The sequence below is a fragment of the Sus scrofa genome, chromosome 14 (genome assembly GCF_054392235.1).
Source record: "Sus scrofa isolate SSC_HxYL_T2T_F1_AM1 chromosome 14, Sscrofa_HxYL_maternal_Yorkshire_Landrace_v2.0, whole genome shotgun sequence".
NCBI classification, from domain to species: domain Eukaryota; kingdom Metazoa; phylum Chordata; class Mammalia; order Artiodactyla; family Suidae; genus Sus; species Sus scrofa.
The window spans coordinates 67,595,447-67,619,331 of NC_139396.1; the positions used below are offsets into that span (position 1 = coordinate 67,595,447).

Here is a 23,885-nt window from a genome sequence, read left to right on the forward strand (position 1 = left end):
TGCTTCTCTGGAAGACGCACAGCTCTCCGCGTCTTCTCCCTTCCCGACCTCGCCTGCGGCCAGCAGACAGCCCTAACCTGCTGTGGCGCTTGCTCCACAAGGGTGCCTCAAAGGCCAGCTTCACTTGAGTGTTTATCTTCTCTGAGCTTTCATTCTCTCTCTCCCAGAAGTGCTTTCCTTCCCTGAAGGAAAATATTTTTAGTGGCTGGTGGAAAACAAATGGGGTGGCCTCATTGGTTGAACTTCTTAGAGACAGAGCCGCCTGCAACAGAAAAATAAATATCTGCAGCCAGAATGTGCCCCTGTCTTGCCTAAAGCAGGGCCAGGAGGAGCCCCCTGAATCCTCCTTAGTGGACGTTGGGAACCGCTGACCTTGATCCCATCTCCTGGCTCCGAACCTGAGAGATGGGGATGCTGTAAACCACACCCACCAGGGAGCCAGGGCCAGGGCAGCCACCAGTCTCATCCTCTGTCAGGCACTCAAGGCTTTTCTTCCTGCAGAGACAAGACAGGCTGGACAAGGATGATCTTGTCTCCAAGCTTAGAGGTCATGTGATCATCCCTCCCCCACTGGGCTGCGTGCGACTGAAACTGCAGGCCGTCTCTGGGGCTCAGAGAACTAGGAAGCTTTTGTTCCTCTGTGGCGAGGTCGGGTCCCCATGGGGGATTGTTTTTGCTTGGCTGAAAGGGATGCTTTCAGGATAGAATATTTCAACCTCAAGAAGCAGCAACATTTGCTTGTAGCTAGAAGTCTTCCTTTCTGGTCTCCGGCTGTTGTCTGGAGCCACCAGGCCCCTGCTGAATGGGACTACGCCCAGCAACTGGGGACAGGCAGCACTGGGCTGGGCTGGCCATGGACCAGACTGTGTTCTCGAGGCCCAGCTCCAGGACAGCCGAGTGGCAGGTTTGCCCTCGGCTCTCTTGGTGATGGATCCTGGGCTCTGGAATGAACATGCCAGCTGTGGATGAGTGGGCTGGGGAACCAGGATCCACGGGAGAAACATTTTAGGGGGAAAGGAGATCCAAGCTTGAGGTTCAGACTATCTCCTCGGGGGATAAATGAGAACATCTGAAACAGCCAAGGCTCTTGAATCAGAATCTTCAAATCTCACTCATTTCGCTTTTAGGAACATTTACCATGGTCCCAGTTCAAATGAAACCACTGAAATTTTTTTTTCTTTTTTAGGGCCTCACGCACAGCATATGGAAGTTCCCAGGCTCAGGGTTGGATCTGAGCTACAGCTGCCATCCTATGCCACGGCAACACCGGATCCCCAACCCACTGAGCGAGGCCAGGGATCGAACCTGCATCCTCATGGATACTAGTTGGATTCGTTTTGGCTGCGCCACAACAGGAACTCCCTGAACTTCTAAAAACTTAATTGGGGGCCTGCTATTTTGCACACCGATTGTGTGAATATGTCTAATGAACTCGCTTTAGTTGCTGATTCCATTGATAAAATAGGATCAAGAAAACCCAGGGGGAATTCAAACTTCATATTTAGCCAAGTATGGGACAGCTTTTTATGGCCCCTGGTGAACTGAGGAAAGAGCTGAATGTGCCACAGTGATGATGATGATAATAGCAGCAGCTAACTTCTGCAGCACCTGTGTGTGCCAGGCCCTGCACAATCCTCCTGTCATCCTTGGGCTAACCCCGCTTGGAAACTGAGGCTCCCAGAAGCAGCCTGGCCAGTGGAGGGCAAGGTCAGGATTCAGCTCACCTGCTAGCTCCAAAGCCAGGGCTCCTGGTTTCTGCTGCACTGCAAGCACCTCCCACCAGGGCAGGCCCCAAAGACCCCCAAGGTCTCCCCCCAAATGTCATTGATGTTGCCTCCAGTCAGCGCAGGGAAAGTACAGATCAATTTGCCTGGGGCGAGGAAAGCATCAAACCCTCACTGTTACCTACTTGAGGATCAGATGAATGTCATCAAGCCCCTCCCCAAAAGGCCTCACCCACAAAAAACTACATAGAAATTCTGGAGATTCAGAGACACCCCCCCAACCACCACCTACCAATTGAAAAAAAAAAAAAAACCCTTCCAATGATTTCAGTTTCAAAATCTCTCCATTAAACCATAAATAACAGTACCTGGAAGTTAAAATTAGACCAAAAGAATAATAATCGCAGTAGTAACCATGGATACATCTACCTGATCACTTACCCAGAGTCAGGTGCTCAGGCCAGGAATTAACAAACTTTTTCTGCAAAGGGCTAAACAGGAACTATTTTAGCTCTTGTTGGTCAGACTGTCACAACCTCTCAGCTATGCCTGCACTGGTTGGGAACAGCAGCCTGAAACTTCCATGGACCCCACTACTGCAAGTCCTAAAGCCACTGGGTGACTCTGTGAGGAGACGGGGATTGGCAGTTGGAAGAAGGCACCGAGGACCACCCCTCAACAGCCACAGACAACATATAAACAAATGGCAGGTTGGAGTCCCCGTTGTAGCTCAGTGGTTAATGAATCTGACTAGCATCCATGAGGACACAGGTTCGATCCCTGGCCTCACTCAGTGGGTTAAGGATCTGGCGTTACCCTGAGCTGTGGTGTAAGCCGGCAGCTAGAGCGCCGATTCAGTTCCTAGCCTGGGACCCTCCATATGCCTCAGGGGTGGCCCTAAAAAGCAAACAACAATAACAAATGGCAGTTTGTGTTAAAAAAAAATTTTTAACAGACATTGAAACCTGGATTTTCTATAACCTTCGCATGTCACCGAATATTCTTCCTCTTTTGATTCTTCCCCAACAATTAAAACAAGTAAAAACCATTCTTAGCTCGTGGGCCATCCTGAAACAGGCAGCAAGGCCACAGGCCAGCCCCTGCACCATGCCAACCACTTTTCATACTTTTCATACATCAGATTGAATCTCGCAACAGCTGGATGGATTAGGCCTTGTGATTATCCTCATCTGTCAGATGAAGCTATTGAGGCTCGGTGAGGTTAAATAATTCATTCAACAAGCACAAGAGTTGGGACCTGAACCCACCCCCAAGCCTGTTCGCTTTCGTGAGCAACAAGCTGGGTGAGTTTAAACTGGGGGAAAAGGGAAGGACAAGGTGTGGGGCAGGGGGAGGGGTGCAGAAAGGGGGACCCTAATGCATGGCAGCTCTTCAGCCCTGGGAGCACAAGGGAGGAAGGGAGGGAGGGAGGGAGGGGGAGAGGCTCTTGGCTTGAAAGGGCTGCACTGCGGGGGAGGGCGGCTGGTTTCCTGAGCCGTTGTTCCTCCAGCGACAGAGGCCCCAGATCCAGGACAGCTGGTGGCCCTCACGTTGTTTTGCATCTCCCAGGTTCTCTTAGTTATAACCAATTTGCCACCCTTAGCAATGCCTTGTTCTCCTTTGCTAATACCCAGGAGTTGGAACCAGGGGCCTGATTCCCAGCCAAATATTTGGCTAAAACCACTTCCCCTTCCCGTGTTAGGGAGCCCCAGTCTCTTAGAAACTGGCCTTCTCAGTCCCGTGAGGCGGGCAGGGCAGCCCTTTTGCACACGGCCTTCCTCAGCTGAGATTTGCCATTAAATCTCTAAGCAAAGAGTCTTAGCAAAGGATCTGCTTCACTTTCGCTGCCTCCTTGCTTCTCTGCACAAGGGGTGGGGGAGGGTGTGGACTTGCCATCACACCTGTGCAGGTAACCTTAGCCAAGCCACCTGGCTTCACTGAGGAAGGCTTGATTGCTCATAAGAGGAGAATTAAGACCGTGGACTCTGACTTGTAGGGACCAGCTTCAATGTGGGCTCTACCATGACCAGCTCCCAGACCTCAGGCAAGTTACTTTACCTTTCTAACCTCAGTTTCTTCATCTATCAAATAGGTATAACAGTAGTTTCTCATAGAATTGTTGTGAAGATTAAATAACATAATAAAGGCAAAATGTTTAGCTCTGTCACCAGCATTTTAATGATTTTCATCAGTAAATTAAGGGGGGTAACACTCCAACCACAAAGGTCTGGAGAGGGGTCAGCGTGTCAAGGGCCTGGCCCATACTTTCAACTCTGCAAATGGGAGCCAAATCAAATGGTTTTGCACCCTGCCTTTGGGATTGAAACACTGTTTATCTAACGCCAAGCACTCAGTGCACAAAATAAGTTCTCTCCTCAGAAAATAATTTCTAACTTGGTTCCTTTAAGTAGCTAGTTTACCCTAATCTGTTCCATATATGTCCCTATTTTATAAAAAAGTCTGCTGACCATCATCTCAGCAACATTATCTATTGGGTGAAAATATCCTTCTCTGCTGATATCCTTGCTTCAGTTCAGGAACAAATCCAGAATTTGGATGTCGTTTTATTTCCCTCCTGGCCCCACGTGGGCAAACAAGCAAGTTAAGCCCCAAGCCCAGCTCCACTGCCTGGGCTATAGCCCCAACCCTGCCTCCGGCACCCTTGCTTTCCTGGCAGGAGCCGCCCCTGTTCAGCCTTCCTCACCAGCGCCGCCTAGTGGTAAGATCGGAGAGCTGTGGCTGAACGTCAGCCTTGGAACAGCCACCCCCACCTTGCAACGCTCAAGGCCCTAAACCTGGTCACTAACCCAGGACAGTCTCCGTCACCACCTAGAAGCCCTCGTATTCTCAGATTTTCTGTGTAAAAGGCGAGTCCTCTTTGCCTGATCCCAACCACAGGCAGGGACCCAACAACAGGCAGGTCTTTATTTAAGAGCATCCTTTTTTTCTGTGTATAAAGTTCCATCAGGAGTTCCCTTCATGGCTCAGTGATTAATGCACCTGACTAGTATCCATGGGGGCACGGGTTCAATCCCTGGCCTCACTCAGTGGGTTAAGGATCCGGCTGCCGTGGGCTGTGGTGTAGGTCACAGACATGGCTCAGATCCCGCGTTGCTGTGGCTGTAGCATAGGCCAGCAGCTATAGCTCTGATTCAACCCCTAGCCTGGGAATCTCCATATACCATGGGTGAAGCCCTAAAAAGACAAAAGACAAAAAAAAATAAAGTTCCCTCAGCAGGGATGTGAGCATATAAATTATTCTATTTGCATACTATGAAATTCTACGTCACCATTCAACACATTTTATTTGATATATCTACATGTAGCTTGAATCTTTTATATCCTTGAATTACACGTGCAATGGGGGGGGAAGCACATTAATTATTTTAACAATTGGAAAGTGTAAAAACCCTTGTCTCACTGGCACTTCTTTTTCTGTCAAAGAGTCAAAATGCTGGAGTGTGTGTTTCCAGGACAGACTAAGCACTGAGGGCAGCATTTCCCCTGCCAGGGGAAGTCGCCTGGGGTCCTAAGTCCTGGTCAAATCCCCTGGCCTGCTCCACCCCACACTGAGCCATTCCCAGAGGCACCTGCTGGTGCAGGGCCCCCCCCAGAGGCTTCTGCTTGGGGCTAGTAGAACCCCTGATCCACAAGTCAAAAGACCCCTCTCTTTGTTAACTACAAAATAAACATCTCCAGGCCCCCTGGGCTACTTGCAGTACAAATGTTTATGCCTTTGGAAAGAGAAAAAAGAGACTTTTGCAAGTTCTCCGGAGCAGATGGGCGCCAAGTTTGTAATTAACCCTCAGTAACTGGGGTGTCTGATCCTCCGCCAACAAGTCTGCAGCAGGTTGAGGGGGGCAGCTGTTGTGGGCTTCTGCTATAACTTTGCTTTTGAGGCCTCAGAATGCTCTCTGGAAAGGATGCTGGCTACATCTTTAAAACTCTGAATTAGGCACTAGGCACTCACCCTGAGAAAGCCCCCAACACCACAGCACCTGCTCTAAGTGAAGGGTCGTGAGCAGCTACAGCATTCAGACTGCTGGGGGTGAGACCCCTGCTGATGGGTGTGTGCACAGAGCCAGGAGGAACAAGGCCCCTCCGCCATAGGGTTAACATACTGAAGAGCAGGGACTTAGTGTTATAAATGGCGGACATCAATTAAATGCTGGAGGACCAGGCATCCTGCTGAAGTTGACACACTGTGTATTATTTCATTTGATCCAGCCACCCTGTAGGGTGGGTATAGTTCCATTCATGTGTCACAGGGGAGGAAACTGAGTTGCAGAGAAATGGTCTGTATTTATTTGTTTTTCAGTCTTATTTAATCACGACTAGGTAGGTTCTTCTTCAGACAGATGGCATCCTTTGCCCAAGGTCACTGAGCTAGAGAGTGGTGGCAGAGTGAGGTGAAACTGAGGGGTTTGCAGCTTCATAGTCATATTGGCCATCCCTGTCCATTTGTATTCACTAACACAAAGGACAGTTATCACCTTTCAGGGTTCCAGAAGCAATGCCAGACTCAAAGGAGCTCCCTGTAGGAGCTGAATGCACAGATCAGCTCACCCCCTGGGGGTACCTGGAGGGAGTGAGAGGGGCAACTCTCAGCCCCTGGTCCCAGAAGCACATCATGAGAGGCTGGGGGAATCTCCAAAGATCAGCCTCCTCCACCTTCTCAATGGGGAACTGAGGCCCAGGGGCAGACTTCATGCCCATGTTGCCACCATGACTTTGCCTCCACAGTCAGTGTCCTTTCCAACGCCACATGAAGCTTCCTGAAAAAAAAAAACACACACACACAAAAACAAAAACAACTGAAGCTGGTGGCAAGCCCTGGACTGGGAAAATGGTGAATCAAAGGCTGATCTTCTGGCATGCTTCCTGGGCCCTCTATCTGGGCAGAAGGCCTCTCCCAGTTTCTAAGGGTGTTTCTTCATGCAAAATTGATTGTGGACTTTAGTGTCAGCTTTAGTTCCAGCATCTTATGGATTCAAGGCACTCTTAGTGTCACAAACAGGCAGGGAGCAAGTGTGGGCAGAGGGTCTCCAGGAGATTTTAGGAGTGAGACCTAGGAGTGTACTCCTTCCCTGTACTTCACTACTTCCCACATCCCATTGGCCATCACCAGTCACATGGGCACAGCTGGATACAAGGGCTTCTGGGAAATGTAGTCCTCCCATAGGCAAAGAGGTGTGAAAAATGAAATTGGTGAATCCACAGCATTGTCTCTGCCACAATGATTCAGAATCTCATAGGCATGTCAGGGCCTGAAATGCCTCAGGATCTGAGTGAGGTCCAGTGTGGGTTTTGCTCAGCATATAGGGGGAGCAACAGAGAGTGAGGCTGGAGAAGCAGGCTGGCCCACCATGAGAAACACTAGCGAAAAAGTAGAAGGGAGTGTTCTGATTTGCAACCAAGCCCCATGTGGCTCAAGTCCCTGACATCAGTCCAGCCACAGCAGGAGAGGGACAAGATGGTGCCAGAATAAGAGGCAGAATCTTCCAGATGAATGTTAAGGGAAACCCAATAGCCCTGAAGATGACAGGAGGAGGCCACACCAGCCAAGAGTCCTGGCCGACTCTCCAGGAAAAAAGACAATGCAAAGGGAAGTTGGAAAACCAAACTAAAGAATGGAGGAGAAAAGCAAACACAGGGCCCGGGGAGATCGAAGACAACGGGGACTGGTGACAGCAAGGCCTGCTTCATGCTTGTGCTGCCTCTGCAGTGACACGGGGCCCCATAATCAGAAGGGTCCTTGGAGTTCCCGTCATGGCGTAGTGGTTAACGAATCCGACTAGGAACCATGAGGTTGCGGGTTCGGTCCCTGCCCTTGCTCAGTGGGTTAACGATCCGGCGTTGCCGTGAGCTGTGGTGTAGGTTGCAGACGCGGCTCGGATCCCGTGTTGCTGTGGCTCTGGTGTAGGCTGGTGGCTACAGCTCGGATTAGACCCCTAGCCTGGGAACCTCCATATGCCGCGGGAGCGGCCCAAGAAGTAGCAAAAAGCCAAAAAGCCAAAAAAAAAAAAAAAAAGGTTCCTGACACCATCTTGAAATTGTTAATACTTTTCAAAGAAGGGGCTCCACATTTTCACTGTGCATTGTGCCCTGTGCATTATGTCACCAGCCCTATATCCAGCGGTATCAGCATAATGACCGTGCCTCCAGGGCACGGATACCATTGACTGAGGCTGCTTTCCAGCCTGGCAGTGGTAGCAAGGAAACAGGGAGTGGCTCTGGAGGAAGAAAGGTGGGGGTGTCAGCTCAGGAGTGTTTTGCTCATTAATGTTCTCAGATATAAACATTTAGAAGGGACTAGTTTCAGGTTCCACTTGCTCAGGGAGCCAGACTGAGAGGAAACAGACACTTGCTGTTGAGAAATTTTGTTTTTAATTGAGAATAAGTTCTGTAAGACATGATGTTGGGATGTGCACCCAGTGGTCCCCACCCACTAGCCTTCAGCTATATGTCATACTTCCCTCCCTAGCCAACCCCTTCCCACCCCACCTGAGTCAGAGGCTGAGCAGTGCCTGGAGCCCACCCATCCCCCCAACTCCAGCCCATTCACCCCAAGATGTTAACAGAGCAATGGGAAAGGGAAGGGGAATATAAAAGAAGAAAAGCCCACAAATGACTTCCAAGCTATAGGAACAGCCATAATTTGTCCCAGGAATGGGGTAGTGTCTCTTATTTAGGAAAATAGCTTGTGACCTTCTGCTTGCAAGAGGCCCTCGGAAGCTGGTCCTAGCAAAGAACTGAATTGCTCTGTATCAAAGGGTTACAGAAAGTTGCTGTATCTGATGGCCATTTCAGACAGGAATTGGGACCCTCGAAGGGAAGAAGTGACAGGCAGAGTGACAGGCAGAAAATGAAGTCTTGACTCTCATATAGGGGTTGACATTTTCAGATGGAGCCGGATCCAGGAAGCCCCCATGTCCTCACAAGCTCTGCCCAGTCTCTTGACCCATCCTACTGAGCGCAGTCTCTATGCGCAAACAGCCCGGGAGGGTATGCTGCTGGGATTGGCAGTCTTGGGTCATGTGATATGCAGAGGGTGGGCATTGCTCTGTGATTGACAGCCTCATCATGAGGAGACCCGAGGTAATGGCTCCCTCAGGAGAGGACATCGGTAGGTAAAATGTTCACCCCCATGAGTTCCTGGGGGGAAAAAGTCAGGGTGGAGAGGACAGGGCCGACCCAGCATTAGAGAGGCAAATAGGTCACGGATGAGAGGCAGCCAGCTACTTAAGGGGGCTACATGAAAATTTTAAATTACAGCTGTGTGAACAGAGCCTTCTTAGAAGTGGGGCCCTTTCAGGAGTTCCCGTGGTGGCGCAGTGGAAACAAATCTGACTAGTATCCATGAGGATGGAGATTCCATCCCTGGCCTTGCCCAGTGGACAGGGGATCCGGCACTGCCTTGACCTGTAGTGTAGGTTGCAAATGTGGTTCAGATCCTGCGTTGCTGTACCTGTGGCATAGTCCACAACAGCTGTAGCTCCGATTGGACCCCTTCCATATGCTGCGAGTGCAGCCCTAAAAAGAAAAAAAAAAAAAAAAAAAAGAGAGAGAGAGAGAAGTGGGTCTTTCAGCTTGTCAGGTCTTCAGAGGATATCAGCCTCAGCCAATATCTTGACCCGAGTCTCATGAGAGACCTGAGCCACATATGCCCAGCTAAGCCGCTCCTGAATTCTTGACCCACAGTTACTATGAGAATAAATCAGTGTGTATTGATGTTTTCGGTTAATGTGTTATACAGCAACAGATAACTAATATAGAGTTCCTCAGAATTTAGAAGATCTAGGGGTGGAGGAAACAGGTTCTGATCCAACCTTTTTTTGGTGGCTGGGTTCTTCAGACCTCAGATCCTCAGTCTGTGGCCTCTTGGCTCTTCCAGGAGCCAAAAAGATCTGCACCCAGCTCTGCAGACTGGCGGAGGGTACAGCTGGACCACCTACCTCAGTGGGTACAGAAGCTTGTGTGCGTGTGTGGTGAGTGGATGAGGAGTGATGTATTAATTTGCCAGGGCTACTATAACAAAATACCACAGACTAGATGGCTTAAACAACAAATATTTGTGTTCTCACAGTTCTGAAGCCTGGAAGTTCAAGATCAGGGTGCTGGCAGGTTTGATTCCTCCTGAGGGCCCTGTCCTTGGCTTGCAGATGGCCACCCACTCGCTGCCTCTTCCCATGGCTGTCCCTGTGTGCAGTGTACCCCTGGGATCTCTTTGTGTGTTCAAACTGCCTCTTATAAGAACTCCATAGAAGAGTATCGTCCACCCTAATGGCTTTGTTTTAACCAAATCACCTCTTTAAAGACCTTAAGTCCAAATATGGTTACTTTTTGAGATATTGGGGGTTAGGACATCAACATATGAATGTGAGGGTGGGCACCTTTCAGCCTGTACAGGGGATAAGAGCTTAGTTTTGTCTGAGGTAAGGGACTGCCTGCAGTGGGGAGGAGCATAAAAGAACTGGGTGTGGAAACAGGACCCATGATCGGAGGAGGAGAGTGTGGCTCAGGGTAGCTGTCTGCCCTGAGTAGAGGACTTTCTGGGAAGTAGAGGAGTCAGGACCCAATCATACAGTGCCTGTACCCCTCTAGAGTAGGCAGAGAGTCCAGGATGGGTTTCTGTGGCCAGAGCTTCTTTGGGAGGCCCAGTCACCATGTAAAGGCCTGGGACCAGCAGGAACTTGAACACTGGAACTTGGGTACCAGCCCATCCCAGCACAGGGGACCTGTGAGAGAGAGAGCCAGGGAGGCAGCCGTGAGGACCATAGTACAGGCAGGCCCAGGGCCGAGATGACATTGAACCTGCACCTCCTTCCTGGACTTCTCTTTGCTGGAGCCAGGTGTTTGCCCACAGACCGTGGACAGACCATCTCCACACAGCCTCAGCCTCTGAGAAATATTCCTAGTTTCTGCAGTAACCCCTGACCTCTTCACTGTCTGGTCTAGTGAGCAGTCTCTCCCCATTCTTTTCAACTTAATTGACATTTGTACAACTTCCTACTCCCAAATAGCAGAACTCACATTCTTTGCAAATGCACATGGAACGTTTACCAAGATAGACCCTGTTCTGTGCTATAAAACAGACCTCAATGAATTTTAAAGAATTGGTGTGAGCCTTTACCTTAAGAAACTGAAGGAGAAGAAAAAGAGTAGGAGGAGAAGAAAAAGGACAGGGTTGGGGAAGGAGGAGTGTGAGGAGGTTAGTGAGACCCAAAGCAAGTGGGAAAAAGGCATAAAAATCGACATGGAAATCAAACAAATGGAAAACAAAATGATAGAGAAAATCGCTGGGGAAAAAAAGCTTATTGTTTGAGATCAATATAATTGATTAACCTCTAGCAAGACTGGCCAATAGAAAAAGAAAGAAGACATACCACAGAAGTTACATCACTGTAGAATCTACGGATATTTAAAACATAAAGGGGGGAGTTCCCATAGTGGCTCAGTGGTTAATGAATCCAACTAGGAACGATGAGGTTGCGGGTTCGATCCCTGGCCTTGCTCAGTGGGTTAAGGATCCGGCGTTGCCGTGAGCTGTGGTGTAGGTTGCAAACGCGGCTCGAATCCCGTGTTGCTGTGGCTCTGGTGTAGGCTGCCGGCTACAGCTCCAATTCGACCCCTAGCCTGGGAATCTCAATATGCTGAGGGAGCAGCCCTAGAAAAGGCAAAAAAAAAAAAAAAAAAACCATAAAAGGGAATACTTGAAACAACTTTATGCCAGTAAAACTGGCCATGTAGATGAAATGGACAGATGCCTTGAAAAGACATAATTTATTACCAAAATTCATTCAAGAACTAAGAAATACCATGAATACCTCTTTATCTATTAAAGACTTTGATTTTATGTTGAAACCCTTCCTACAAACAAAACTTCAGACCTAAATGGTTTCACTGGGCCTGGAAATTCCATCAGATATCTGAGAAAAAATAATACCAATTCTATACAAACTTTCAGAAAATTTAACTGGAAGAAATGTTTTCCACTTCCTTCTATGAGGCCATTAATTCAACTGATACCAAAACCAGACAGTAGTATTTCAAGAATAGAAAAACTACTCCAATATCACTTACCAACATAGAAACAAAAATTCTTAGCAAAATTTTGGCAAATTGAAGTGAATAACATATAGCAAATTTGTTTTATTTTGTCTTTCTGGGATTCTCTTTTAATATTTTTAAAGATTTTTTATATTTTTATTAAATTATAGTTTATTTACATTGTTGTGCATAGGGATACATTTATTTCACCTTCAGCTTTGAAAAATAGTTTTTGCTGGCTATAAGATTCTTTTTTTTTTTTTTTGTCTTTTTTGCTATTTCTTGGGCCGCTCCCACAACATATGGAGGTTCCCAGGCTAGGGGTCGAATCCGAGCTGTAGCCACCGGCCTACGCCAGGGCCACAGCAACTCAGGATCCGAGCCGCGTCTGCAACCTACACCACAGCTCACGGCAACGCCGGATCCTTAACCCACTGAGCAAGGCCAGGGACTGAACCCGCAACCTCAAGGTTCCTAGTCGGATTCGTTAACCACTGCGCCACGACGGGAACTCCTGGCTATAAGATTCTAGGCTGACTTATTTTTCCTTTTAGAAATGTGCCTCCATCATTTCTGATGAGGAGGCAGCTTACCAGTTTTATTGGGGTCCTCTTGTATATGATCACTCATCTTTGTTGATTTCAAGAATTTCTTGGAGGAAATTTCTGCCATGGCTCAGTGGTAACAACCTCAACAAAGTTTCTGTCATGGCTCAGTGGTAACAAACTCAACTAGTATCCATGAGGATGCAGGTTCTATCCCTGGCCTCATTCAGTGGGTTAAGGATCCGGTGTTGCCATGAGCTGTGGTGTAGGTCGTAGAAGTGGCTTGGATCTTGAGTTGCTGTGGCTGTGGTGTAGGCCGGCAGCTGTAGCTCTGATTCGACCCCTAGCCTGGGAACCTCCGTATGCTTCAGGTACGGCCCTAAAAAAAAAAAAAAAAAAATCAGCAGAAGGGTGGTAACATATGCTAAAATATATTGAATCACCTCAGGTTTCCATATAATGAGAGTCTCCTACTTTGGAATGTCATCTTTCCCTTAAATTCCTGTCCTTGGTCCTAAGGATCATTATCTTGCTGACTTTGAATGCAGGCCTCGTTTTGTCTTTCACTTAATGACCTAAGACATATCTCATGTTTTTATTTATTGTTTTATAATTGAGCCAGCCGGCTTTGTTCCATGATGTTCTGATGGATTTCTTGAGCGATCATTAACTTGGTGTGTTCTCCCAAAGTTCCCTAGTGTTCCCCCTTTATCTATGGTCCTCTACGGGGTTCTGCAACAACCTGTATAACTATCCTAATCTGTCCCTATCCTTACTATGGTGTGTGTGGGTGTGGATCAGTTTGTATTTTTCCTTTGTGGAGTCTGTTAAGCATCTCAGGTTTGTAGATGAATGTCTTCATCGCATTTGAGGAGTTTTCAACCATTTTTCTTCAAATAGTTTTTCTTCCCCTTTTTCTCTCTCCTCATCTCTGGTGTTCCCATTATACATGTGTTAGTGCACATGATGGTGTATTGAGGTCTCCGTTCATTTTCTGCATTCTTTTCTCTCTCTGTTCTTCAGATTGTATAATCTCTGTCCATCTGCCCTCATGTTTGCCGGTTTTTTTTGCTTGTTTGTTTGTTTGTTTTGTCTTTTTGCCATTTTCTTGGGCCGCTCTCGTGGTATATGGAGGTTCCCAGGCTAGGGGTCGAACCGGAGCTGTAGCCACTGGCCTATGCCAGAGCCACAGCAATGCCAGATCCAAGCCGCATCCACGACCCACACCACAGCTCACAGCAACGCCGGATCGTCAACCCACTGAGAAAGGCCAGGGATCGAACCCACAACCTCATGGTTCCTAGTCGGATCCATTAACCACTGTGCCACGATGGGAACTCCATATCCATTCTAAATGTAGTAGTTTGCATCTACTAACCCCAAACTCCCAGTCCATCCCACTCCTCCCCTCTCCCCCTTGGCAACCACAAGTCTGTTCTCCATGTCTGTGAGTCTATATCTATTCTGTAAATAGGTTAATTTGTGCCGTATTTTAGATTCCACATATAGGTGATATCATACAGTATTGTCTTTCTTTCTTACTTACTTCACTAAATATGAGAATCTCTAGTTGCATCCATGTTGCTGCAGATGGCATTATTTCATTCTCTTTATGGCTGAGTAGTATTCCATTGTATACATGTACCACATCTTCTTAATCCATTCATCAGTCGGTGAACACTTCAGTCACTTTGATGTTTTGGCTGTTGTAAATAGTGCTATGATGAACATATGGCTGTGTGTATCTTTTTTTTCTTTCTTTTTTTTTTTTTTGGTCCTTTTAGGGCTGCTGCTGTGGCATATGGAAGTTCCCAGGCTAGGGGGTTGAATCAGAGCTTAAGCCACCGGCCTACACCACAGCCACAGCACTGCCAGATCCAAGCCACATCTGTGACCTACACCACAGCTCATGGCAATGCTGGATCCTTAACCCACTGAGCAAGGCCAGGGATCAAACCCGTCTCCTCATGGATGCTGGTCAGGTTCCTTAACCTCTGAGCCACGATGGGAACTCCTGTATGTATCTTTTTGAATCATAGCTTTGTTTGGATATATGCCCAGGAATGAGATTGCTGGATCATATGGTGGTTCTATATTTAGTTTTCTAAGTATCCTTCTTACTGTTTTCCATAGTGGTTGTACCAATTTACATTAGGAAGGAATTTTCTCACAGAGGCCCTCAAGGAAGCACAGCCCTGCCAACCCCTTGATTTTAGACTTCTGGCTTCCAGAACTGTTAGAGAACAAACTTCTATTGTTTTAAGCCACCAATTAATTTGTTATGGCATCCTCAAGAATCTAATACAGACATCCATATGAAATTTTTTTAAATAAAAGAACTTTGATCTACACCTTGCACTATACACAAAAAATTAACTCAAAAATGGATCATAGGGAGTTCATTGTGGCTCAGCAGTAATGAACCCGACTAGGATCCATGAGGACTCGGGTTTGATCTCTGCCCCAGGTCAGTGTGTTAAGGATCCAGAATTGCTGTGGCTGTGGTGTAGGCTGGCAGCTACAGCTCTGATTCTACCCCTAGCCTGGGAACTTCCATACGCCGCAGGTGCAGCCCTAAAAAGACCCCCCCAAAAAAAAAAAAAGGCTCGTAAAGCTAAATGTAAAACCTAAAACTATAAAACTTCTAAAAGAAAACATAGGAAAAGAAAATCTTTGCAAGCTTGGGTTAGGCAAAAAATTTTTTTAGGCATGACACAAAACATACAATCAACAAATCGAATAACAGTAAACTGAACTTCATCAAAATTAAGAACATCTGCTCTTTGAAAGACAATGTTAAGACAATAAAAAGACAAGTCACAGATTGAAAGAAAATGTGTAAATCACATATGTAATAAAAGACCTGTATCCAGAATATGTAAAAAACTCTCAAAACTCTGGAAGTTCCCTAGTGGTGCAGTGTGTTAAGGATCCAGCATTGCTGCAGCTGTGGCACAGGCTGCAATTGCAGCTTGGGTTCGATCCCTGGCCTGGGGAATTTCCACATGCCACGCGCATGGCCAAGAAACAAAACAGAACAATGTGGAGTGAAAGAAACCAGTCCAAAAGAGTACGGAGTATATAAAATTTTAGACAATGCAAAATCATTTATAGTGACAGAAAGCAAATCAGTGGTTGCCTGGGGATCAGGGAAGGAGCAGAAAGAAGGGCTTACCAAGGGCACAAGGAAACTTTGAGGGGGTAGGGATGGACAAGTTCATCATCATGATGGTGGGATGGTTTTCCAGGTGTGGCTATATGTCACATCTGATCATATCGTCCACTCTAAGTGTGTACAGCTTATTATAGTCGATTACAACTCATCAAAACTATTTAAAATAAATGATGTCTTATGCCATAAGACATAACATAAAACAAAATTTTTTATTGTCTTTTTAGGGCCACACCTGTGGCATGAAAGTTCCCAGGCTAGGGGTCAAATCAGAGCTGCAGCTGCCAGCCTACACCACAGTCATAGCAACATGGGATCCGAGCCAGATCCTTAACCCACCGAGCAAGGCCAGGGATTGAACTCATGTCCTCATGGATCCTAGTCGGGTTCGTTACCCCTGAGCCATGACGGGAACTCCATAACATAATTTTTTTTTTTTTTTTTTTTTTGCTTTCTAGGGCTGCACCCATGGCATATGGAAGTTCCCAGGCTAGGGGTCCAATTGGAGCTGTAGCTGCTGGCCTACGCCACAGCCACAGCAATGTCAGATCTGAGCCACATCTGCGACATACAACATAGATCACAGCAACAGCAGATCCTTAATCCATTGAGCGAGGTCAGGGATGGAACCTGAGTCCTCAAGGATGCTAGTCAGATTCATTTCTGCTGAGCCGCAACGAGAACTCCCCATGATATAAATTTTTTAAAAAAGAGGCTGCTGTGCTGAGGGTTGGAGGCCTCGGTGACAGAAGACAAAGCCCATTCTGTCTCCTGCTTTCCTATTTGCATCCTTTGGAGGGCCAGGGGTACATGGAGCTTTGATTCCCCCAGGCGTACAGCACTCGCCCAAGCACCTGAGCTTGGTGCTTAGAATGATAAGAATGATTTTTCTTTGTTTGCCCCATGTGCCTCCATCACTAGAAGCTCCTTGAGAACAGCTCCTGGCTTTTATCACTGTATATTCCTACCTCAGGGCCTTTGCACAGGGCGTTTCCTGGCCCAGCGGCACCTGTCTCTACAGTCTTCACTCGTTCAATGCCCTCATCCTCCAGCTTTCGGCTTACAAAGCATTTCATGGACCTGCAGTCACCCCACACCCAAGCCCTGCCTTTAAATTAGGTCTTACTATTCCTTCTCATATTCCCTCGTTACCATGTACAATTACAGCTGTCTGACTGTGGGCTTATCTAGGATCTGTCTGTGCAGCTGGGGGTGTCTTCTCCTGCCTCTCCAACACCAAACCTGAGCTCTGGCTGTGAGTGGGCACCCAGCAAACGTGGTTTTGGAATGAGCGGGGCCGCTCCCTGTTCAGAGCTCGGCATGCCTGGGCCACAGAGCCGGCATTGAATCTCCTGGGGATTCAAATCAGCCACGTTCCACCCAGCAGGAAAACTTCAGAGCTGACATTAATTCAGACCCCACGTACATGATTCTTACTGAGTAAGACATCGAGACAATCTCGCCCTTTGTTGGAACTGTGGGAGTCTTACTAACGCGTAGAGAGGAGCCAGTCTAAAATCAGTCGCTTTTTAAAACCATCAACTCAAGAAATTAAGGATTCTGTCAGCGTGCCCTGAATTTCTGGGCCTGGCAATTAATTCCTTCTAGATTAAAGGATTGTTGTGTTTCTAATACATTATTATGCACAGTGGGCTCGCTGTGAATTTTAAAACTTTAACTAGAATCCTCATTAACTGGGACCTTTTATCTGTGTGCAACTTCTAGAAGAGGCCAGTGGCTAGAAAGTGAGCTGACACATCCAAAAAAAAAAAAAAAAAAGGCTTTCCAGGGGGTGTCCTGATGTACATTCAACCCAGAGAGTTGTCCTCTCGCCAAACAGCAACAGGGCCATTTCCTCATAACGCACCAGGGACAGGCTGGACATTGTATGTCTGTATGTCACTCTGCTGAGTCCTCACCTGCCCTGTCAGGTGGCCATGGGTGTCATTATCTCCAGTTTATAGGTGAGGAGCCTGCGTTTGGTGAAGGGAGGTGAGATCCTCTGCTGAAGCCCTGGGTGGCCCAAGTCTTTCTGGCCTCCAGCCCCGTGCTGGTCCCCTTCCACTGCATCCCCTCCTCCCTGGGCGGTGAAGATTAGAAGGACGAGCCCCAGGCCTTCTGAATCTACCACTCATCCAAGAACCAGTTTGTTGCAGGAAGGCAGACCCCTTCCAGGACAAGAGCATGGGCTCTTGTCTAACATTTGGAAATGAATTGTCCGAGGAGACACACGTGCTGACAAAGCAGAAGACTTTATCGTGAAGGGGGCAGAGAGCAGCAGGTTGAAGGAACCCAGGAGAACGGCTCTGCCACATGGCTCACAGTCTCAGGTTTCATGGGAAGGGGCTTCGTTTGCAGGTTGTCTCTGGCCAGTCGTCTTTTCAGCCCCTATTTTGTTGGGCTCAGCGTTCTTCCTGGTGGTTAGTGCGCCTCTCAGCCAAGATGGATTCCAGCATCAGGGATATTGCGCAGGTGATGGTCCCTCCCAAATCCTCCTGGTTAGTCTTCAGGGCAGCAGCCTGTTCCTTAGCAGGGCCTCCTGCTATGAGACAACTCATGCTGGCGGCTATTATGGTGCCTGGCCAAGGTGGGTGGCTTCAGTCAATGGTCCCCTAACAGTGCCATCTCAGAGTGGTACCCATGGCCACTTATGTGCTAGGAGAGAGGCTCCATCAGGCCTTGGGGAGCCAGGAGGCTAGAGGGAGACAAGGAAACCCAGCCGTGTGGGAGGCTGAGGGTGACCCAGAGGCCAGGGGCTCCATCCTATGTCTGGGAACCTCGGGGTTCTCTCAGGCAGGGTCTAGCCTAGTTGTACTTACTGCAGAACCTGAACCCAGCTGCAGCCCTTGAGAGATTTCCAGGACCCGGGTCGGACGCTGGCTGAGCCTCCTGAATTAACCTGGATCCCCTCAGCATTTAGCCAGTCCTCCTTTTTTGTTCACGTGGGTTTGTACACGTAGCATGTATTTCCTCACCCCTACCCTGGGCAGGTCCAGAACCAGTACCCGCCCCCCCCCCACCAAACCTGGGGAAGGTCCCTGGGAGCCAGGGATCTCCCTCTAGAAATTTAGAAACTCAAAAAGGAATAAGCCAGGAGCTCCAGCTTCCCAAATAAAATGCCCCCTCTCAGCTCCCCAGACAAGAGATTGGAAGGCAGGCAGCCCGAGAACAGACGCCGGCCGGGAGCTTCCTTCTTTCGGGCCCACGGCGCCCGCCTGCGCCTGGACCATGAGGCAGGGGGGTGGGAGCTTGGCATCGCACAGAGCTGCTCACAATATTCTTCTCAGGAAAAATAAAATCCAAAGGAGATTCTGCCACAGGCTGCGTCATGGATGAACCTTGAGGACATTATGCTGAGTGAAATTAGCTGGTCACAAAAAGACAGACACTGTACGATTCCACTTACGTGAGGTTCCTGGAGTGGCCAAACTCAGAGACAGAAAGTAGAAGGGTGGTTGCCAGGGGCTGGGAGGGGAGGGATGGGGAGTTTGTGTTTAATTGGGACAGGCTTTCAGTTCTGCAAGATGAAAAGGGTTCTGGGGATGGGTGGTGGTAACAGATACACAACAATATGAATGTGCTCAATGCCACTGAACCGTACACTTTAAAATGGTGAAAAGGTTCAATTTAAATTATGTTCATTTTGCCACATTTTTTTTAAGTGAAAAAACCATCTGAAATTCCCCTTTACCCAGCATCCTGCTATTCCCATTCTTCCACTGGAACCTGGCAGCAACATTTGGAGGTAACTTCTACTATTGTCCTCATTTAATAGGTAAGAAGACCAAGACAAAGGTGACATGAGCAGCCCAAGCTCACCCAGCAAGTAAGTGCAGGGCCAGGGCTGGGCTGTAGGACCTGCTGTCTCCCGACTCGGAGCCCTGGCTGCCAAGGGAGCCACCCCCTCCCTGCCCACTTTCCACAGTTCTGCTCTGATTCCCCTGCAAGGACCCAGCAAACAGGATCCAGATGGTGGTTGGTGGTTCCCCCGCTGACCAGGCTGGGGCTGAATTTGAAACCCCTCTGCCAAGGTTTCCAAATGCATCCCAGACTTCTGTCCTGGAAGCGCCTGGTGCCCTCCTGCTGGAGCAGTGGCGGATGGAGAAGCCACACTAATGGCCTCATCTTAACTCCCTCATTTACAAAGACTCTATTTCTAAATAAGGTCACATTCTAAGGGGTTAAGACCTCAACATCTTTGAGGGGGACACTACTCAACCCATGATGCTGTTACCCCTCTCAGTCTCCCTGGAGCCCAGGGGGAAAAGTTCCAAGGGTCAGGACGTTAGCAAAGTGAAATGGTATTGCACATACCCTCGAAGGTTTTGTGAATTTACAGCCATCATTGACACGTACCAAATGCGCTGTGTGCCAGGCCCAAGGCCTACGTGCTCCCACATCCTTAGCTGCAGGGAGGCTGCTATCATCCCATTTTATAGGTGGGCCCACAGCTCTCATTTAAAGGAATGACAGGCTCAAGTTACTGCAGTTGGAGTAAAAGACAATGCCTGGGGAGTTCCTGTTGTGGCTCAGTGGGTTAAGAACCTGACATAGTGTCCTTGAGGATGTGGGTTCGATCCCTGGCCCTACTCAGTGGGTTAAGGATCCGGCATTGCCATGAGCTCTGGTATAGGTCACAGACACGGCTCAGATCCCATGTCCCTGTGGGTGTGGTGTAGGCCGGCAACTGCAGCTCCAATTCCACCCCTAGCCTGGGAACTTCTATAAAAAGAAAAAAAAGGCAGTGTCTGGGAATTCAGGCAGGAGAGGAGGTGTTCTGGGGAGGTTGTTTCTACCTCCTAAAAATCTCCAGAATCTGGTGCCTTCTCTCCATCTCCACGAGACCTCCTGTGTTGGTGGCCTAGGGCCACTGTAACAGAGTACCACAAATATGGTGGCTTAAAACAACAGAGGTTTATCCTCTCACACGTCTGGAGGCCAGAAGTTAGGATGTCAGCAGGGCTCCGTCTCAAGGCTCCAGAGGGGGATCCTGCCTGCCTCTTGCATCTTCTGCTGGCTCCAGGCATTCCTTGCCTTGTGGTTGCACCTCCCCCCCATCTCTGCCTCTGTCTTCATGTGGCCTCCTCTTCTCTGTCTCTCCTCTGGGTGTCCTTTGTAAGGACATTTGTCATTGGATTTAGGGCCCACCCAAGTAATCCCTGACACTCTCATCTCAAGATCCTTAATTTAACTACATCTATGAGATTCCTTTTCCGATTAAGGACACATTCATAGGTTCCAGGTCATGGGCATATGTTTTGGGGGTCACAGTGCAACCCCTCCTTTTTTACTGAAGTTGAGTTGATTTAGTTTCAGGGGTACAGCAAAGTGATTCAGTTATACCCAGACATATATCCCTTTTTCAGATTCTTTTCCAGTATAGGTAATTACAGAATATTGAGTAGAGGCCCCTGTGCTATCCAGTGGGTCTCTGTCGGTTATCTATTTTCTATATAGCAGTGTGTATCATTAATATTCAACCCCTGCTTCACAGCCCCAGCCGCCATCATCCAAGCTGGGCCACTGCAATTGCCCTTCCTTTGAGTCTCCAGTGTCTGCAGCCAGAGGAATCTTTCAAAAGCAGAGACCAGGAGTTCTCGTTGTGGCTCAGCAGAAACGAATCTCACTAGGAACCATGAGGTTGTGGGTTTGATCCCTGGCCTCACTCAGCGGGTTAAGAATCCAGCATTGCCGTGAGCTGTGGTGTAGGTCGCTGTGGTATAGGTCGCAGACGTGGCTCAAATCTGGCGTTGCTGTGGCTCTGGCATAGGCTGGCAGCTATTTGGACCCCTGGCCTGGGAACCTCCATATCCTGCAGGTGCTGTCCTAAAAAGCAAAACAAAAACAAAAACACAGCCAAACAAAAGCAGAGACCAGACCCTAGTCCCTTCCTACTTGAAATCTCATAGGCTTCCAGAGCCTCAGGAAGCTCCCTCAGCCTGGCCCAGCTGACTTCTCAGACACCTACCCTGTTCCCACCACACTGACCTGCCCAGGGTTCCTGCAGGGGTCTGAGCATGCTCTACCTGGGATCCTTCTCCTGGGCTTCACCCAGATGACTTCTGCTCATCTGCCACGTCCCAGTTTAGATGCCCCACCCCTCCACCTGCCTTGACAACTGATTCAGAGGCCTGAGCTCCCACCACCTCTCCAGACTGGAGCCTAGCAGCAGCAGGGGCCACCTCACCCACATCCATCTTGCTCCCTGCAGAATGGCTGCTGCCTGCCACAGGGCCATGGGTGGTCCATGGCTGGACCTTTCCTCCCACCTCCCACTCCCAGCCATCTTCTTTCCCCAGAGTCCAGGGGAGCACTTTTTTCCCCCGCCTTTAAAATCTTAAGTTCTGTTCGAATGTGTGTGTGTTTCATACAGAACAGTTTTATTGAGATGTCATTTACATACTGTACAATTCACCCATTTGAAGGGCACAAGTCAGTAGTTTTTAGTATGTTCAGAGTTGCACAATCATCACTACAATCAATTTTAGAACATTTTCATTATCTCCAAAGGGAATCCTATACATATGAGCAGTCATGACCCATTTCCCTCCAACTGCACCCCCTCCCCAGCCCCAGGCAACCACACACCTGCTTTCTGTCCTCATAGATTTCCCTGTTCTGGACACTTCATACCATTGGAGTCATACAATATTGGCTCTTGGTGTCTGGCTTCTTTCACTTAGCATAAGATTTTCAAAATTCATCCACACTATAGCATGGATGCCTTTTATTGCCCGAATAATATTCCATTTTTTGTATAGACCACTGTTTATCCATTCATCAGTGCATGGACATTTTGGTTGTTTCCCCTTTGGGGCTATTACGAATAGTCATAATTTGTGTGCAAGTTTTTGTGTGGATATGTTTTCATTTCTCTTGGGTCTATACCTAGGGGTGGTGAATGTGGTTTTTTCAATTAAAATAATTTAAATTTTAAATTTCAAATGCAAAATATTAGAGATCAACAAAGCAACAAAGTAGAAGCAAGAAAATGCAGACACACCCATAATCCCCACAAACAAAACTATCTGGTGTCCAGCCCTGCAAAGCTCCCTTTGCTCATGCTTACTTATATGGTTTGGGTTTTTTTTGTCTTATTTCTAGGGCTGCACTCGTGGCATATGGCAGTTGCCAGGCTAGGGGTCTAATCAGAGCTGCAGCCGCTGGCCTACCCCAGAGCCATAGCAAATCGGGATCCGAGCTGTGTCTGCAACCTACTCCACAGCTCACGGCAATGCCAGATCTTTAACCCACTGAGCAAGGCCAGGAATCGAACCCACCACCTCAAGGTTCCTAGTCAGATTCATTAACCACTGAGCCACGACAGGAACTCCTGTTTACTTATATGGATCGTGATCAGGCAGCCGTGTATGTGGAAACTGAAAACTCCTGACTCTTGCAGAAGACAGCCTGTGTCCACATGTGACTATCAATAAAGAACTATTCAGTGCAGATTAGAAAAGAAACCAGCTTTAACTACAAAGGGCAAACAGCTAAGCATTTAGCTAACAGCTAAGAAAGAAGGAGGATTTTCAGCTGCCTGGATGTGAGGGCAAGGTTTTCAAGGGGGCCGGAATTTCTCTTTCCTTGGCCAAAAAAAAAAAAAGGCACTCAAGGAAGGGAGGCTCAAACCCCAAACAAAAACCTGGGGAACCATTTCATCAAGGTGGATGGATTACAAGTGATTTATTTTCTTTTTGAAAAAAATTTCATGATGCGATATGATTGTAGTATTTTACCACAATAAAAATTCTAAGAAAGCTTTGAGGGGATTACCGATGAAAAAGGATAATTTTTTAAAGCCCAGCAATTCTTAAGAAGAACGCAGCTAAAAAGGCCTTTTTTGTTCTTTTATAGTTTCTTCCAAGAACAGGCTCACTGAGATAGACGCTGAGTGAGCAGACAGCCGCAGACCGGAGGGAGTCTATGAATATCCTAACTCCAAGAACGAGAGTTGCCTGTGAACACAGAGGAACAAGCAGGTAAGAAAAAGCATTAAAGGTGTCTCTCTTTTAAACAATTGTGAGGGGAGAAAACAGAAATTCTTAAACCATTCATGACCAGTAAGAAAAGCTGAACCTCCATGTTTACTTTCTTAAATATCTTGCTGCATATCCATTCCCAAACTATGTTTTTCATTTGGAAAAATAATTCTTATAAGCATCCCTTCTTAAATAGTGATTAGTAATTCTAATACTTAGGCTCAAGTGTCTTAAGAAGAGTCCCACTTATTCTAAAAAGTATCATTAAATAGAAACACATACTTGTCTTCTCAAAAGCACATTCTAGAGGTGGCTGGATGCCTGGCACAAAACTACTGCTTCCGACTCCTTCATCTGGAACAGACCTTCCTAAGGGACCACAACACCCTTTTCCACCCATCTAAAACCTCTG

At 47.8% G+C, this 23,885-nt stretch overlaps 1 long non-coding RNA gene across 3 annotated transcripts; it reads left to right on the forward strand.

Moving 5' to 3' along the window:
- The first annotated feature begins 2,865 nt into the window (after positions 1 to 2,865).
- LOC146396636 (uncharacterized) lies at positions 2,866 to 23,474 on the forward strand. 3 transcript variants are annotated; one of them, XR_014825885.1, is made up of 4 exons: positions 2,920 to 3,028; positions 17,648 to 17,821; positions 19,267 to 19,317; positions 23,349 to 23,474. It is a non-coding gene; the product is annotated as an uncharacterized LOC146396636 (long non-coding RNA). The 3 variants fall into 3 exon arrangements; XR_014825886.1 differs by lacking the exon at positions 2,920 to 3,028 and adding an exon at positions 3,719 to 3,768 and having other exon boundaries at positions 17,648 to 18,881; XR_014825887.1 differs by lacking the exon at positions 17,648 to 17,821 and having other exon boundaries at positions 2,866 to 3,028.
- The last annotated feature ends 411 nt before the right edge of the window (positions 23,475 to 23,885 follow it).